Source organism: Mercenaria mercenaria, chromosome 3 (assembly GCF_021730395.1).
Source record: "Mercenaria mercenaria strain notata chromosome 3, MADL_Memer_1, whole genome shotgun sequence".
Taxonomy (NCBI): domain Eukaryota; kingdom Metazoa; phylum Mollusca; class Bivalvia; order Venerida; family Veneridae; genus Mercenaria; species Mercenaria mercenaria.
This window is the reverse complement of record NC_069363.1, coordinates 29314941-29334682: the sequence shown is the minus strand read 5'-3', so window position 1 is coordinate 29334682 and position 19742 is coordinate 29314941.

Genomic DNA, 19742 nt, shown 5'->3' with positions numbered 1-19742 from the left:
TTTTAATATGTTTTCTCCTGTGAAAGCGGTATATAACGTTTTGGTATGGATCTTTCTCACGTTTTTTTTCAAATGCTTTTGCTTAACTGCGCTTTAGATTGCTAAAAAAGAAAATGTTATCCTCTTGATGCACGAAACGTAATGCGTAATATCCTTTGACGGCATATCTTCATGTTGTTTAAATGGCTATGCTGGAACCAAATGTTCTTCATTAAAAGAACAAGGCTTGCGGAAAAATATTCTGGATAAATGTTTTGCGAGCGGTCTCCTTCCAAAGTAGTTTAAATATTTTTTCAGAATGTGTTTGAAATGTATTTAAAAAGGCATCTCCTTTTATTATTTTCGTTATAAAGACGACTTTGTTGATTTTTTTATTATGATCAAATCGAGACATTAAAATGTATTTTGACAAAATAAGTCTGTTAAATCGGCTATTTCATAGAGCTAGTCTCTCATTGCATTGTCTTGCCAAACAATGGCAATGAATTTATTTAACTGCCCAAATGGGATGTTTGAAAACATTTTCTTTCCTTAGCCAGTAATTATAAAATTTCACTGTTCATCAAAGAAGAATGATTCATTTTCATACAGTTGCTTAAAACTCTTATGCGGCCACGTAAAGTTTAAAGTAATTATATTTAGTTTCCATTTTGAGCATTCATTTTCCAAAGCAGAGTTTTTTGCAGACAACAAAATTATACTGACACTCTTAGGGCAGCATAAGTATCGTAATGAATTTCCCCGAAGATATCAATCAAGAAAGATGTTTCAGTTATACTAGGTCTCATGTTACATGTAATTTATCTATCAGATCGTCATTTCAGGGCTATACATGATTATACAGCTATAAAACACGATTAAGGACTAAAGTGACATATACGGGCGTTGCGATTTCGTGAATAAATCAACAATGATATATAATAAATAAAGTCATGCATGTCTTACTGCTGCAAAAAACAACCTAGTGAAAAATGCGATAAAGTATACAAAAACTCTGGTAAACATTTATTTTGGTCGGTAAAAAACAATTACAAGGTTTCTGCAGGCAGTACATATGATTCCTCCACTTTTTATATCGCTTTACAAGAAAATATAATAAAAGATAAAATATTTGTCTTCGCAAACTTAAGACTTATGCCAGGCAGACTGCAACATTTCTTCCATTCAATTTCGATAAAGCATTTTTACTAGTTGCATTGTTAAACAATATTCTATCTGGATCTGTAACTATGTTTACACGCCCATCCATTTTTATAACAACATTGACAGTTTACCGCCGAGACAATGATACTCCCATAGGAACAAATTGTGCACCCATTTTACGTCATGCATTTGTTAGTTCACCTGAGCACAAAGTGTTCGGGGTGAGCTATTGCGATCGCTCACCGTCCGACGTCCGTCCGTCCACACTTTCCTTTAAACAACATCTCCTCTGAAACCGTTTGGCGGAAGTTGATGAAACATGGCCTGGATGTTCCTTTGGTGGTCCCCTTCCAAAGTGGTTCAACAAATTGAATTCAACACAAAACTCTGGTTGCCATGGCAACCGAAAGGAAAAACTAAAAAAAATATTCTTGTCCAAAACCGCAAGGCGTAAAGCCTCGATATTTGGCATGTAACATCATCTAATGGTCTTCTCTGAAGATTATTCAAATTATGTTCCTTAGGTGAAAAGGGGCTCCGCCCCGGGGGTCCCAAATTTAACATAGACTTATATAGGAAAAAAATCTTCTTGTCTTAAACATCAAGACCTAGGCCTTTGATATTTAGTATGTAGCATTGCCTTGAGGTCCTCTACCAAGAATGTTCAAATTATGCCCCTGGGGTGAAAAGAGACAGTTTAGCATAGACTTATATAGGAAATTGTTTAATCTTATTGTCTGAAAGGCCTAGGTCTTTAATATTTGGTATGTAGCATTGCCTAGTAGATCTCTAACAAGATTTTTCAAATTATGCCCCTGGGGTGAAAAGGCCGTGCCCGGGGCACTTGTTTTATGAGTTATCAGATCATATTTCCTTTTTAATTATAATTATCTGATGACCCCAAGTGATTAGCGGTCACTTGACTGAGACATTGACCTACTGACCTACTTTCTTGTTTTTAAGATACAGCCTTGAAATTTGGACGGCGTGTACATTTTTGCACACCGATCTTAAAACTAACTTTCAGTGACCATGAATGTGACCTACTGACCTACTTTCTGAATATTTTAGCATCAGTTTGACATTTGAAACATGTAGCTCATATTACTCAGGTGAGCAATCCACCAGGGTTATCATGACCCTCTTGCTTTTATATTGTTATGAGAGGGAGTTTATGTTTAGCCTTTTGTAGATACACAGGTATACATTATTACTATATTTAACAATACATTATGCTATCTGGACAATATTGTTAATATCGATAACCCGTTTTTGCTCACCTAGTGGATATTGTTTATCCCCTGCAGCGCTAGTTAATTTAAAACTATTTCAGATACTACTGCTTCATCTTTCTGTTCATGGCAATATGACAAATGTCAAAATTTATAACAAAAGGGATTATTTTATTTCAGTATTGGAATTTCTACAATTAGGCTTTAAATTTCTAAACTAACTCTGTTTGCCATAGCGTGTAGTCGTGTTAAAATTTGAATGAACGTAATCAACATATCAAAAATAATTTTCTTTGGCAGGGCTACCGTTATTATAGGCGACGTAAATATTTTATTATTGTTATTCTGATATCAAACCCTAATTTTTTACGGTAATGTTGTCTACTTCGTAAGACTTTAGGTCATGGTAATTTATCAACTATATTTTTTTTTAACATTCTATTAAAAGAGGTTATGACCCAACTGTTTTGAGACATACCGCATGTTTACCCTTCTACATTTGGACGCAATGTTTCTCTCTTTGATTGTGTCTGACGTAATAGGCGGAGAATTTAATGACAGGCAATTTTACAAACCCAACGGGACTTAGCTGTTTTGATATCTGTCTGGCCAGTTTGGTCGGGAATTTAACAATATTTCTCTTGAAGTTCTGTCGTCTGCAAAATAATTAAGTACAATAGTGTTTTGTTTGGTTTTGTTGTCCTCATGTTGCTGCTTTGTTTGTACATGTCTGTGCATGTTTTTATCTATGTGTGTTAGTCTGGTGCACGTCCACATGGTGTAGATTGTAGGGGATTTGCGTTGTCGGAACGTGGCTTTACCTGTTTGATATTCATCCTTCTTCTTTAAGGCACAGTCGTATTAAGCTTGCTTTTGCTCGAAAGTCGACAATCTTTCGACAGCCAGTAAAAACGTTGTTTGAGTAACAAGTTACTTTTAGTGTGAGAAACTTACTTTGTAAGACATCTTTTGATTGGATGTAATTGCATAAAAAAGGTCAATGTAAAACTGTTGTGTTTTTATGCTTTCGTGGAAAGTACTATATTTGTATAATTTAACACAGCCCATTAACATCAACACAATAGTTTTTGACCCAAAGCTGATATTGTCAGTGAGTAGAGTAATTACGCATTTTCAATTGATGAACACTATTACTTTTTCTGGCAACATTGCACATTATCATCAATTAAATTTGCCTAACTGCACACGGCACTTTTTTATTCGACGGGAATATTACTTTCTTCGTATTCAAAATGAAATGAAATAAGTAATAATAAGCATTTTGTTGAAAGTAAAGTTTATTACATATTCTAACACGTTCTAAACATATAGCGAAATCGCCTATACATGAATCTTCGATCAAATATGATTGGCTGATACGAGCGGATTCAGTTAGCTCAATTATGATTCAGCGGTGACGTCATAAATGTATGACATAAAGTTTGACGTCATAATGATGTGACGTCATACAAAAGTTAAGCTTGTAACTCGTATCAATCTAATTTGATGATTCTATTCATAAATAGTTTGCAAGCTGTTAGATTACTAATTTATAAATACTTCTCAAACTTTTGATAAAAAAAGAAACAAATATCTACACGTTCCATTGGCTATTCAACACTTTTTAACCATGGGGGTAAATTGTAACAGCATATGACCCGAATGACGTATTACGCTGAAAATGTAGTACATGTACTGTAAAATGCGAATTATTTGCGTTGTTAGAATCGAAATAATAGGTATGTTCCAACAATTTTATCAGTTAATAAAATATGAGCAGTCGTTCGGATGCGAATAATGAAATCACTCGTGCTACGCACTCGTGATTTAATTATTACCCATCCTAACTCCTGGCCATATTTTATTAATTGATAGAATATAGGAATAGATTTATTATTTCTCAATTTAAATTTAATTAGGCAGTAAATTGCTAGTTTCTTTGAAACTATTTGTTGTTCCAACTAAATAATACTCATGATTGTTTATTACTTGACAATATCAAATATGCAGTTTTATTTGAATACCTAGTTGATTTATTTATTTATTTATTTATTTGGGTTTAACGGGGCCCCAACACAGCACAGTCAGTCTGTTTGTTTAGCTATGTATGTTAGGTGTGTGTGTGTGTGTGTGTGTGTGTGTGTGTGTGTGTGTGTGAGTTTGTAAACGCTGCCAACTGGGTAATTTCGTATGAATACACACCAACGTACTGGGGATACGCCTCGAACCGGGGAATTCCCCAGTTCATTTTAACAATACCACGTTATTCCTGACCTTCAAATTAGTCATATCTCGAAATTTGAGCGGCATACACTTATTTGTGGAATGGAATGAGATACTTATTCCATTCCATTCCATTCCAGTATCTCATTCCATTCCATTCCATTCCATTCATTTTGGTAATGTCCCAGAATATTTAATTGGAATCATGCATGTCAAGGGCAAACTAGCGTACTTCATACCCAGAAATCTAAGCCAATTTGCTGGCTTATTGGCGAAATTGTCTCCCTTGAAAACAGGTTATCGGGTGTATCGCTTAGCCATTATCGGTCAATTTACGCCTATTGAAATATAGAAGGAGAAAATCTTTAACACATCAAATGACATCAAAAGCATCATCTGACAATATTTATTAAGTTATTGAAGTAATCTGCAATATTTGCACTTTCTTTCAATATAATTTTTAATAAAATAAAATATGATCTTCTTGCTTCCCTAAGCGTTTGAAATAAGTAACTAATTTTGATCCAGAGTCCCATTGATTTCTGAAGGAAATGACAGATTTTAAGCTTTACATGGTCTTTTAGAATGATTTATTCTTATATTTATAATCATCTCACAACATTTATTAAGTTATTGAAGTAAACTACAAAAGTTAATCTTTCTTTCAATGAGTTTATTTTAAAATCATTTTTATGTCTTTTTGCTTCCCTAAACGTTTAAATATCACTGATTTTACTAACTTGGAAAATTTTGCCCATCACAGTACACGTATACTGATGACACCGGATAAACTGAATTAGATAGACATGTGTGTCAATCTAATTCCGTGTTTAATGTCATTACTTTGTCAGAGTAAATAAAAATAAAGTTATTTTAAATTACATGTTTAAATAAAAATATTCCATTTTTTAATTCATTTAATACCATTTTCACTACTAGAATTATTTATTGCATTAAAACGTAACATAACATAAAGTTGATTAACATATAGAACTACATGTTCATATTTAAACTTGAATATTGTACATGTAAATATAAAGTCCATTGGGTCGGGTGTAAATTTCATGTTTGTAAGTATTATAATATTGTTGTTAAAAATTTCTTATTTTATCTTTTTGTAATGGTTATATATGTATGATAAAGTCAAATAACGTGTTTGACAATAAGTTAACCGAATGCTGACATGTTTCTGTTTATTACCGTTACTAATTTGATAAGTATCTGTTTGTCTGACATGCCCCGCGGCCTAAAGAGACAATTATTACGGCTCTTGCATAAAAATCTAAATTATGGATATGGAGTTATAAATTTTGATAATTTATCTTACCGTTCAAAATCCAAATTCACATTATTGTAAAGTAAAATGCATTTATAGGCCACGGATCCATAATATTTAAAAACTTTTTTTAAATTGAAAAGACACATTTTCAAGGAGACCCGAAATACATAATATATTTCGCCCTCATAAAAATATTTTAAAAATTAAAGGGACTATCCTTCAGATCGTTCGACAACAAGAACAAATACTTTTATAGATATCTGGAAATAAATGCTATATTTCTTAAGAAGGCTTTAAAACTGAATTACTGACAAAGTTTAACTATATATTACGGAAATACTTGAGAATTTGATGTTTTTCTATATGATGAAAATCGAAAAGCGATTGTAACGCTTTACTCAAGGTAAACTGTCTCGATTATAAAAAAAATATTTTGAAGTCATAATTCACTTATTCCGCTATAGCGCTGTTGGTTTCGACGAAATATTTTAGACACGAAAACACATCTTCTAGTATTAGCAAACTTCAATTTGAGAGAAAGATTATTTTTAGCCAAATCTGGAGGTCATTAAATACATATTTTAAAAATACGTTGAGTAATGGGAATTATATGCTTCCTGACAATTTTTAAACAAATTCCAGATTATCATTCAAAATCACCAATTTGAAGAAATAAGAATGTTATGTATCAGGTAATAAACATGTACGTCGATCTAATTCCGTCTTTGTCAAATTAGGTTAAAACTGTTATTTTAAATTACATGTTTGAATAAAAATATTTAAATTTCAAAAATTATTTTTTAATTAATTAACTTTTAATTTATGATTCACATATATTTTGCCCTTAAAAGATATAATCAAAAGCTTAAATATATATCTAAAATGGGAATATCCTTCCCGGCTCTCAATTTTGAAACAAAAACCCGATTATCATTCAAAATCACCAATTTTAGGAATACACTGCAAATTGCCTTGGGCAAGGTATAAACTCCGCTTGTGTAAAAAGTTTCACAATGTTGTCGCAATACCCCTTAACAAAACCAGTGTAAGGTCAAGATTACCAAGATAAGAGAGATTAACAAAAGTCGATACTCGCGTTAAGATGGTATAAAGGGAAACAACCAAATTTAACCGATCTGGCTTAATAATCAAGGGACAATACTCTTCAAAACACGGTCTCATTTCTGGACATGAGAGTATGATGCAGTCTTGACAAGTAGTCTGAAGCTGTGGGATCTAATCTTGTCATACTATTTTCCGTGTCATCACCTACACAGTACTCTGTATAAGTTCAAATTGAATAAAAATGTCTGGCTTTGGATCCAAATGAGTTGTGGTTTGTGTTTTGGAGTTTAACGCCCTGATTCAACTTTTTTTCATTCATATCAATACGATTAGCTTAGTGACATACCGTTTTTGGGCAAGCTACCGCAGTTTACCAGCACTTGGTGCACAATTTCCTATACGAAGTAACAATTTCCCTTATTGGAACAGAGGTAGGGGGTGAAGAAACTCCCTGACTAAATGCCATGGGAAATGCTCCGACCCGGATTAGGAATTGAACCCCCCCCCCCCCCCCCCCCCTCCCCCCGCCAGGAGGGACCAGCGCTCCAAATGAACATCAGAATAAATAACTTGGCCCTATTTTTTAATGTTTCAAAGCAAAACAAATAATCCATTCTGATATCACTCGATCCCTATTCCACCCCCACCCCCACCCCCTAATCAAATAAAATCAGACCCCAAAAAGAATCTAATGACCTAATGACCTTGTTATTTCTGGCAAAACAACAATAATATAGCCATCTGAATAATTTCAAATATAACAATAACAATAACTGTGAGATAAATTTCTGCAAGAGATATCCCTTGAGATTGTCCAACAGTTTAATGAACCAATTTTACCTAAAGTTGAACTTTGGTTTGTCAATCTGTTACAAATGGCAATGAGATATGACCTAAAGATGTAAACAAATCAGTATATTTTGGAATGGAATGGAATGGAAGGAGATAGTGAAATGGAATGGAATGGAATAAGTATCTCATTCCATTCCACAAATAAGTGTATGCCAATTTGAGCTGATTCTGAGCGATAGAAATTTATAGCACATTTTCAGATTACAGGTATCACTACGTCACACTCAATGCGGTCATCCCTATTATTAGTAACAAACACTCGTGGCTCAGAGGTTTTCGGACAGTAGAATTCTATAGCACATAGAGTTAATTTACTGTAAGGATTGCATTTGCACATTCTTATCTCACAGTAAATGATGTACCTGGCCAGTGTTGCAAAATTTGTTTATATTTAAGGCACTAAAATGCATATTAACTGAGATCGTTGAATATTTGGTGCATTTTGTTCATATCTTTTTAATATAATCATGAATGGAATATACATGTAATAATTGATCATGTATACATATTTATTTGAGACTTTTTGCCAATACTCTTAGTAAAAAAATGTTTATAAAATGTATTAACAATTGGCGAAAAGGGCAGTTAAAATAAGAGCATCTGCATGATTTATATATACGATAGTATAACTTAAAAAATTAATTTATTGTAATTTTATAGCCCATTTTTAGCTATTTAAGTAATGTTCCTAGTGAAGGTGCTGGACAAACTTTTAAACTATTATTTTCCACGATGTTATTAGATGATATTTGTTAATGATAATAAATGGATTATATTTTTTAACAATCACTGCTTTTGTTTAAGACGGAAAATTGAATTTGAATTTAGTAACTTTTACACATAATAATTATTTATATGATCTTGAATGATTGTAAAAAAAGTGCAGAAAAATATATTGTTTTAATTTTTGTTACATATATAAATTTGTAACATTTGTTCTGACAGATTCTACTTGTTTTTTTTTTTTTTGTTTTTTTTTTTTATTGTTTGTTGCGGCATTATTATCATTTTAGTCATATTTAGGCTATGCATCATGAGTCTCTGAAGTAATGTAAACTGTCATACAACTTCCCCACAAAATTTGGATCGAGAACAAATTATTTCTGATTTACTCTCTCTAGTCAAATTGTCACTGAGATCAAACTCGCAACATCTGGATTGGTCACACTGAGTTGGCTAAAATACTGATCATGTTTTAGTTTAAACAAAAAAGTAAATTTTCTTACATCTTACAAAGTAAGACAGTTGTTCATGATCTCCCCACTCTGATTCTCAAAAAAGGACAAATTGTTTTATGCTGACAGATCACTTTATGTAACTTTCATATTATAATTTAATATGACTGTATTTTTTTATTGATATAGATTGCAATCTAAGGCTTCAATAACAGATGGTTTATTTTCCTATCGGTGTCGTATGTAGTTTACATTCACCAATGATAATACAGAGCAATATGTGATTTGATTTTATGATAATCTCTCAGTATAGTCAGTCTAATTAAATTTCAACACGAATAAGATATAATCTAATTTGGTGTGAAAACAGTTTACTGCATGTTATAATAACATCAGGTAAAGTAAATGTTTTCTGTAATTCAGTCAACAGAGTTCTAGGACATGTCTTAATCCATTTACAGTTCTTAAACAGAAAAAATAATGTGTATAACAATATTCAACCATCACATAACATTCATTGAGTCTATATAAATAACACACATCTCTCTGAATGTTTGTCCGAATCCTAAAGCCATAAACCTGGGTTTATTCAGGTCATTCTAAAAATAGACACAGGGGCTGATTAGAGAATGTGCTATTCCCCGGTACGCCGGTTCTGGTCATACACATATCTCACACACAAACAGAATTTTACAACAGTGTGTATCTCTCGCCATTTACTGCAGTTCCCCAGTTTACCTGTATACAACTCGTAGTACATACACACAAAGGTTTAAATTATTTTCACTAATTTAACATAATGCTTTCGTTATTATAAGCTTATGAGTGAAAAGATTATGTTGATTAATTCATCAATTACCAATTAAATATCTTTTTACGTTCACAAGACAGTGTTATATATTTATGTTACCGCATATCTTTTCCAGCTTATTGTGTTATGCGCTTTTATTGCTAAGTTAATGACTTGATTTGACAATACAAATGTTAAACTGAGAATATTATAATACACAGGAACACTACTCAAAATATACATTCTATATATATTCATCGCATTTAACAAACTTTCAAATTCAGGCGCGGTGCTGAAATATACAAATGTACTAATTCCTTTTGAATTACCGTGCTGCATTTGAAAAAATAAATGTGGTATCACCTCCAAAGATGTTCATATATTCATTAATGCAATTACCTAAGTAAATTCAATAGTAATTAATACATCAAAGCCAGAGAATTTTAATACAGTTTCGTTATTTGTAAAAAAAAGAACAACAACATTTGTACATTAACTTATTGATATTATTTACTACACATCAAAGAAATGCATATGAGGATCTGACTCCAGTACGTTTAAAATACTGATTAAGAACACGTGAAAATAATAAAACCTATATCATACAGTAGCTAACTTATGCAATTATCTTAACACAGGATTTTCATGCTATTTTCCCGCTGATTTTGTTCAGCAATCGTAATATGTTGAAATCTATGATGTAAAAATGTCCCAAAAGTAAAAAAGATAATAATACCTCTCAAAAACCTGTGCTGCATTAGAAACAGCATTTGTTATGTCATTACCTCCTACGATGTTTATACATGTATAAGCAGCTGTCAACTTGTTATGCAATTATCTACGTGTGTTGAAGAGTAGTAAATACTACAAAGCCGAAATAGTTTAATACAGTTTTATTTTATTAAGTATTTGTCAAATTTAGAGACCACATTAATCATAACATTAGTACATTATCTGATTGATTTTATCTACTACCCATCAAAGAAAATGACACAAGGATCTGACTCCAATACATTCTTAAAACTGTTAAAATACTTGGAAATTCTAAAGCCTAGATCATAGCTAACTCGTGCATTTACCTTAACACGGGAATTTCATGCTACTTTTGCGCGATTTTTGTTTAGCGATCGCCAAGTCTAGAAATTCATGATAGAAAAATGTTTCAACAAAGCATAGGCTATAAAGTTTGTTGTACATGTCCGAAATAATTGTAGTTTACGACGGTTCAAATAAAATGATAATGCTGCGGCTGCACGGGTTTAGGATCATTTGGCAAGAAAATATAGAAACCGTGATACATCAATTAAACAAATGGGAATCACAGCAAAACAATTCTCATGCAAAAAAATAAAATAAAATAAAATAAAATTTGATGTTCACATAACGAACAGATATATCCTACAGAAAAATTGTGCCCAGATTCTGCAACCTGAAGCACACTATTTTAAAACTTATGTCGTAATTTGCTATATTTTAATAAGCGTCTCCTCTTTATAAACTGTCGCTTTTAGCATTATAAAAGTTATTAAGTTGTTACACACACAAAAAAAAAATAAAAACATTGATGTGTAAAGTTTGAAAGCTCAAAGTCTCAGTGCGTTACTGACATACCAAGGGTAATTTTACAATGCATATGCTCATTAACCAAAAGGAGTTTTTTTCTGTCACTGACATTCCTATCATTCTACAATAAGTATGAATATGACATACAATTACATCTGCACATGATATTTTCTTCAACGTCTGGTCCGTAGAAGTTCAATTTGATCAAAACAACGTTTTAAGAAATTTTGTTTGTTGGACGGGGTGGGAACGACCTCACTCACCTGCTTATCAGTTTTATTCATCCAGTGATATATCACACCGTGCGTTCATTGCGGTAGCATTTTCTGTGGTATTTTGGGGAAATAAAGAACGAAAATTATTGATGATTGAACTGACAGTGCTGATGAAATAGAAACAATCACAGTATTCTACAGATGAGTTCCCGAGGTATTAGAAAATACAATATGTAACGCATCGTATGAATTCACAACTTATTATACATGTACTAATCGTTTGAGTGAAACTTGAAAACAGAGTGATTTTATTGCGATTGAAGGATTTTATTGAATATAAAGCCTTTAAATACATAACGATATTATTCGTTGTTACATATATGGTTATTTCATACTTCACTCATGTAACTGACCGACACAAAATAAGACATTTCCCTATTCGGTGACACATTAACACAGTATTTATTATGGGTGCAAGTATATTTATCTTTAGTTTTGACAGTGGCATACGTATGATTTACTGGTATTAATAGCATTAAGGGAAACACAAATATATAATAATCATAAAAATACTTACGATATAAATGTTTTGATTAAAACAACAATATCATGAAATTAAAATACCTATGACTGATTTCATTTTAATCTTCCTTGATCAGAACGATTTTTACACGAGCATTCCGTTTCTGCATGTACTTTGTTTTGAAAGAGTACTGATAAACTTTGCGGTAAATTCAGCTGTTGCTTCAGTTTTCATTCTCCTACCTTTGTAATGTTTTACTTTATATACATTTTCGTGATCGACACTCCAGATAGTTTTGTTTGCAATTAAATCATGTTCAGAGTCTAAAGGAAAAATCCTCACAAAGTTGGGAATAAGACTTTCCGAGTGTGGGATTCGAACACACGACCTTCACAAATTTTGAAAGATTAACTATGTAAAGTCAACGTTTTACTGAAGCCTGGTTTTCAAAAAAAAAAAAAGGTAAAAACAAAACCTTTATATGGGAAAATAGTTTGGAAACAAAATAACTATGACTGGAAATGCTGTAAACTTTGTTTAAGTCTTTTTTAATATTGATTGCTATTTTCCCGGGCAAGAAATAACGATTTTCATGCAAAAGTCAGGGACTGCGAGTCATTCCGGAGTTTGAATTAAGATTCCCCGATTTTTATTTCCTGTTTCCGCATATCGAACCTAAAATTTTACTTTGCATTTAAATAAGCGCAAAATTCTTTTTTCTAAGAAAATCAAGTTTTCGTTAACCTGTTATCGGAGAGAAAAGCGCAAATAAAAATAAAAGCTTTGTTTCTGTCATTCTGCCTGATTTAGAGTCAAGTGTTTGCCTCAGTTCTATCTTATTCAAATTAATTACCTACTACTATTGTTTTCGTCTCAAGCCCGAGTCATCATGAGTTGATATCCTACTCTGGGAACGTCATTTTTGTAATGCCTTAACTTTTTGAAACTTATCATTATTAAATAGCAAACGGTACTATAGTTTAAATCATGTTAATGTATACAATGTATATATAATAATACACAGTTTAAATGTAGGAACACAACAACTGAAAAATATACTGTAGGAGATTATCCAAATAAATTGCTTGTGTTTTTGCCGTATGCATGATTTCGTTAATCCGAATGGTTTTTAAAGGAACCACACTTATATGTTTGATTGTTAATTCTGTCTTTTGAACGAGTAGAATTGAAGGAAAAATAAATTGTCTGCTTAGCACAGATTCAAGGGCGGATCCAGGGATTGGGGCATTTTTTCTCGCTCGCTACGCTTGCATAGTTAATTCATCATTTGTTCTGGGTGAAAATATAAATATGCATTTTTTCTCGCTCGCTATGCTCGCATAGGCAATTTGTCTTTTGTTTGGGTAAAACAATGCATTTTTTTCTTGCTCGCTACGCTCGCACAATAAAAGTCCGTCAAATTTGCATGAGCTCCTATAAAGCTTTTTATTTTACGTTAATAAACTTTAGTAACCCCTCCCCATTAAAATCCTCAGAAATCGGGCTTAGAAATTCCATTCCGAGATACTTAAGCAAGAATAAGTCTTACGAGTCATTAAAACATGGACTATACGTAGCATGTTATTTGGGTTGATTTTATCATAAAACCTGTCCTTTTTCAATATAAAAAAGCACCTCAGAACGCCAAGAATGCACCAGATGGGTCTATTGTTTTCAAAATGTTCCGGTAGGGGGTGGGGTGGGGAAGGGGAGATGGGGACATGCCCACGGACCCTCCTAGTTGTTCTACTACAAATATTTTGCACCCCTTACACCAAATCCTGTACCCGCCCTGAGATTTGTGAATGCCTAATTAATTTTTTTAGTTAAAACATAAAGAAGGAACTAAAACATACAATATTACTTATTCTTGCAAACCAGACGGGGATTTCCGGTATCTTTACCGGTGCTGAAAAGTCCATCTTACACCCCGGGTGGTGTAAGATGACTCTCGTGCTGTAAATGACGTATAAGAACTACATATATGTAAAAGATTTGTGTAGTAATTTATATTCTATTTAAAAAACGGAATGAAAATTCAATACCTTGACAGTTCCTATTGGTTCCTGATAGTATATTTCTTGATTCAAATCACGGTTTTTTATCAAAAATTTGATAGTGAAAAGAATCTTATAATATCGAAGTTCAAAAGTTGCTGTAGGCAATGGAAAGTAATTTAAGCACACAACTGATAAAACCAGATACAGTTTTGTGCTTTATTATGTCTCTGCATCATGAGTCTGGTTTGTTCTTCGGTTGTTCTATGTCTTGTCATAAACAGTTATTTTAATGTTAACATTTGACATAGACAATTTTTGATTGAATGTCGAATGATTGACGTGCTACATGTACCTACATACAGAATATCGAGGGTTCAACGCAATAAGGGCGTATCTACATATAATTACTATATGTAGATACGCCCTTATTGCGTTGAACCCTCGATATAGAACTTTCTCTATTGTCTGACCGCCTCTATTTTCGGGTGGTTAGAATCGCTGACTTAAAATCACTCGTAAGTACTCACTGATTAAGGGACATGGGTTCAATCCTTGCTACCGACCAGGTCTCTTTATGTAAGAAAGATGACAGCTTTAGTACTAGCACTTAATCTTTCCAGGAACGATTGTTTGGTAAACTGCCCACCTGACATAACTGAAATAGTGTTTAAAATGGCGTAAAACCCATGAAATCAAATTAAGTCCCTCGGTTGTCTTTTCTCATATATATGCTATGTAACAGGAGCTTCCGCATTCACCATTTTAATAGCTTATTCTTATGTCCTAAAAAACTATAGACCTGTGTCAAACTTGCCGTTTCTGTCTAAAATCTTAGAAAAAGTGGTAGATGTTCGAATTGAAAATCATCTGAGGAACAACGAACTTCATGAAGTTAATCAATCTGCTTATAAAAAATTCCACTCAACCGAAACCGCCCTATTAAAAGTTCAAAATGACATTCTTCAATCGTTGGATAAGAACAATGTGACTATTCTTGTGATGCTTGATCTCTCTGCAGCATTTGACACTATTGACCACGGGACGTTGATTCATCGCCTTGAACGTCACTTTGGTGTTACAGGCAAACCACTCGCATGGATGATGTCATACCTTAGTGACCGCTACTTTTTTTTTTTTTTTTTTTTTTTTTTTTTTTTTTCTGTGGGATGTATCATGGATGTTCTCCGGACCGTTTGGGTGGGGATTGACCCAATCATCCGGGACGGTTTGCATGCTGTGATGCATTTCGCAATGTAAGATATCTTCTGTTCTATTCTGCTCTGACCTGTTGTCTTTGATAGGTCAGTTAATGTTTTATAATATTGTATTTTTGTTTCATGTTTTGATCTGCCTACCTTCCAATTTAAAATGCTTGGTATCTTATTACCGTAATGTAATTTTAATTTCTTCTATAATAGTTCAATTCCCATTTTTTTATTGAACATTATATAAATGTTTTTTATGTAAAGCACTTTTGAACGTATTTTTATATGAAAAGAGTGCTATATAAATGTGGTATATAATAATAATAGCTAGTTCCTCGTTTCAACTTTACACACGTACCCGGTTAATTATACACTTGTACCTCATTTAGTCCTTTACACTAATCCCCGTTTTGTTGAAACACACCAATTCCACATTCGTCTATACACAAACACCCGGTTGTGTACACACATCACCTAGTTGGTTTAAACACAAAATTCCCGCTCTGAATTGAAAAATCTCATTGCTTAACAATTGAAGATAGCTTAATCTAAAGCCTTGGATAATTTTAAGATCATAAGAATAAGATGTTGATAAATATATGATAAACTGTAGCTACAGTAATAAAGAAGTTCCAGTTGGTAGGTTTATAGCTTACAATCCCCGATTGGTTGCGTTTACATGATGTGTGTGTGTGTGTGTGTGTGTGTGCGTGCGTGCGTACGTGTGTGTGCGCGCGCGCGTATGTGTGTATGTTGTGTACGTGCATGTCTGCGCTGCTGTCTACGGTGAAGTAGACTGCGTTTAGGAACGTGGCTTTCCCTGTTGAATATTCATCCTTGCTTTTTTCCAATTTCCCCCAAAAATCCGACCCTTTTATCTACCCCTCCCCCCCCCCCCCCCCCCCCCCCCCCCTCTCCGCCCACAAACACACCTTCATTCTATATTTTGCATATAATTAAGATGTACATGTACTTATTTGTGGATTTTTGAAGCAACCTGTCTACAATATGTTTCTGCTACAGCTTCTTTTTGTTGTGGGCCTACTTTGCGCTGCATGGCTCTATGGCTATGTTTGGGGTGCTTTGTGCTTCTGGGAAATATACCCTTACCATTTTTCTTTCATATGCATTTACTTTTGAAAACGTGTTCATTGATGAACGTAACCAGTATTCAAGCTTAAAGTTGTGTATGGATTTTTATTTTTAAGATTGTTCTTTTCTTGTTTTATTTTGTTTTTCAGTTTCGTTTTGAGCACAAAGCTTATATCCGTTGTTATATATGTTGTATTGTCTTCACTGGACTTACTTCTCTTTCCTTCAATGTTTCAAAGAGCAAACATGTCAAATATAGATAGTTGTGTTAAAAAACAGCATGAATTATAAATTGAATACATTGAATAAATTGAATAAATCAGCTTTAGACCACATTATTTTGTCTTTTCCTAAGGCATTACATGTAACTCATTACATACTAGCCTATGGGTTTTTTCCAATGCTACCCTTATATTTTTCATATTTCTGTTAAGTGAAATTTTGAATCATTGTCACGTGATCTTGCAGTCTAAGGTGTTAATACCCCTATAGTATATTTGTTGAATATCATGTAGATTGTTAAGTCGGAGAAAGCACTTTCATATTTGAACACCTCAATTTCGCATCGCAGTTAGCCTTTAGCCTGCTGGTGGAAGTGATTTTGCCTTTGCGACCAGTGCTGACCAAGATCAGCCTGCACATCCATGCAAGCTGATCATGGTCTGTACTGTTCACTATTCAGTCAGTAAATTTTTAGTGTTAACCCCTTCAAGTAATAAATGGTACTGCCCAAATTGAACGATGGACCAGTCCATTTTAGAAATTTAGCAGGCTAAAGGTTAACATTATATTTTTTAAAAAAGAAATCAAGTGTCTCCCTTGATTATTTCTATGTTTTTAAATGATTTGGAGGATAGTGTCATTCAAAATGAATCAGAGAGAATAGATGTTAATATGTTCAAAATATATTTGTTTTTATATGTGGAAGATATTGTTGTTTTTGCCAACAGTACTGTGGAGATGCAAAAAGGTTTTAATGGTCTTGCTAGTTGTTGTGACAGATGGAAATTAACAGTTAATACAGCCAAAACATAAATTACGATATTAAAAAGGTGGCAGACTTCCAAATAATTTAGAGTTTAATTACAAAGAAAGCATAATTGACATTGTAAGTAGATTTAAATACTTAGGTTTACTATTCACAACGGGAGGTTCTTTTACAGATGATAAAAATCCCATTGCAGGGCATGAATGCTATTCTTAAAATGAATAAATACCTAATATATGTTTGTGAATTTCTCACTTTCCCATAAATTAGAGTTATTTGATAACTTTATCATGACTATTATGAATTATGGTTGTGAAGATTGGGGTTTTATACACAGCAATGCCATAGAAAGAGTACATATGCAGTTTTGTTAACGCATTCTTGGCGTGAAAAAACTACACAAAATGATTTTATACATGGTGAGCTAGGTAGGCTCTCATTCCAGTCAATACGTTTTTATAACAACCTAAAATACTGGATAAAAATACTACACACAATGAAAACTGTGAAGATAATCCTAATAAAACAAATTGGTGTTCTTTAGTTAATATCTTCATGTACATCAGGTTAATGCAAAATGTTGGAAACACCGACCTATTTTTATAAAATGTGAAACAAAGGTTAATAGATCAGTCCGTAGGTAAGGCTCTATTTTATAAACAAATATCAGACTTAAGTTTCAACCATATCTATTAATATGAATCGGTTTTGTAATAGTGTTTCTAAGTTTATGAGTATCATCTGTTAGATTTCATATTGAGACTGGTTGATAGACTAAACCAAATAGTATACCTTCAAATGACAGAACATGTTTCGCTTGTGATGTCTTGGAAGACGAATTTAAATTTGTATTTAAATGTAAACTATATATATTCTGATTTAAGGAAACGTTTAATACAAACTTACTATTGAAAAAGACCAAATATGCCAAAATTTATTGAATTGTTAAATACGGATAACATATGCTTAGCACGAAAGTTTGGAAAATTTGTCAACAGTGCTTTTGAACTTAAAAAAAGAAAAGTTATATGCTGATCGTAATACTTATAGGTATTGATGATATAAGAAGTGTTTTGATATTAATGTTTTACTCATATACATTTTATAATTTTGAATATATATAGTAAGTCGTGACATTACTATGAGGAGAAAATACATGTTCAGACTTATTTACAATGTTGACTGTATATTGTGCTTATTTGTACTTATGTGTAAGTATCAGTAATCATTTATGTTTTTGTCTTTGCCATAATAGTTTGATCCTATATACTTTAATGTGTGCTACCAGTTTATGTGGCATTTAGATCTTTTGGCCATAATAATGTTGATCTTCTAGTATGTGAATTTTTGAGATGATGTAACTTTACAGTAAAACTAGTGTACAGTATATTGTGTTTTATAAATCCCAAGTTAACTTGTTTTGAGTAATATGTAGATCTTGCGTTTCGTTTCGACAAGATCAGTATATGATAACGTTGCTAATAAAAACAATTATATATGGTTATCTTTTTATAACACACATTACTCTGTTAAACTTGTTATATTTGTTTCTGAAACAAAGTATTTACAAAAACAGACTTCATACAAAATTCGTCAAAAAATTTGTCACAATATAGTGTTGTTTGCAAAACGCCATTGAAGTTTTTATTTTTAGCATAGGCATTGATATTATCCCGTATTGAGGATATTAACATGCAATGTATTTTAAACCTTCTCCGCACATCAACTTAAATTGCCCGCCGTTACATGACTGAAATACTGTTGAAAAACGGCGTTAAAACCAAAACAATCAACTTAAATTGTATGTATAAGTTGTACACTTTCATAAAAGATAAAAGGTACGGGTAGATTTCCCGGAAGCACAGAGCCATAGAGCCATGCATCGCAAAGTAGGCCTACAACAAAATATGTATGTTATGTCATACATCATGTATTGCATGTCCGTCCTCATGGGCCATTTTTGGCCTAATGGAATATTGAAAATAAACTATCATATAAACTATTATGTCATGTTAAATTTTGTTCAATGTTTAAAAAAGTACCGCAGGTTTTGGTTGCGCAAATATTTTGCAACTTCTAGCATAATTAAACCGTATAAACTGATTATGTCGTTCGATTCAGCTACAATTAATGAAAGACTAAAGAATGGTACGTGTAATTGAGAGTATAATTCATACTAATGCGCAGTTTTACGGCTCGTTTGATGAAATGAAATGAATAATTTAACAAATTGCGTGCATAGGAAATAAATTTTCAAGAATATGTGTATCATAGGGTTGATTAATTCAAGACAAATTTTAGGGTCTTTGAATAGCCCATATGTGTTTATTAATCATAGCTTGATATATGATAAGGACTATAAACTATTTCATTTTGTTTTGTTGAGTTATATCAGTT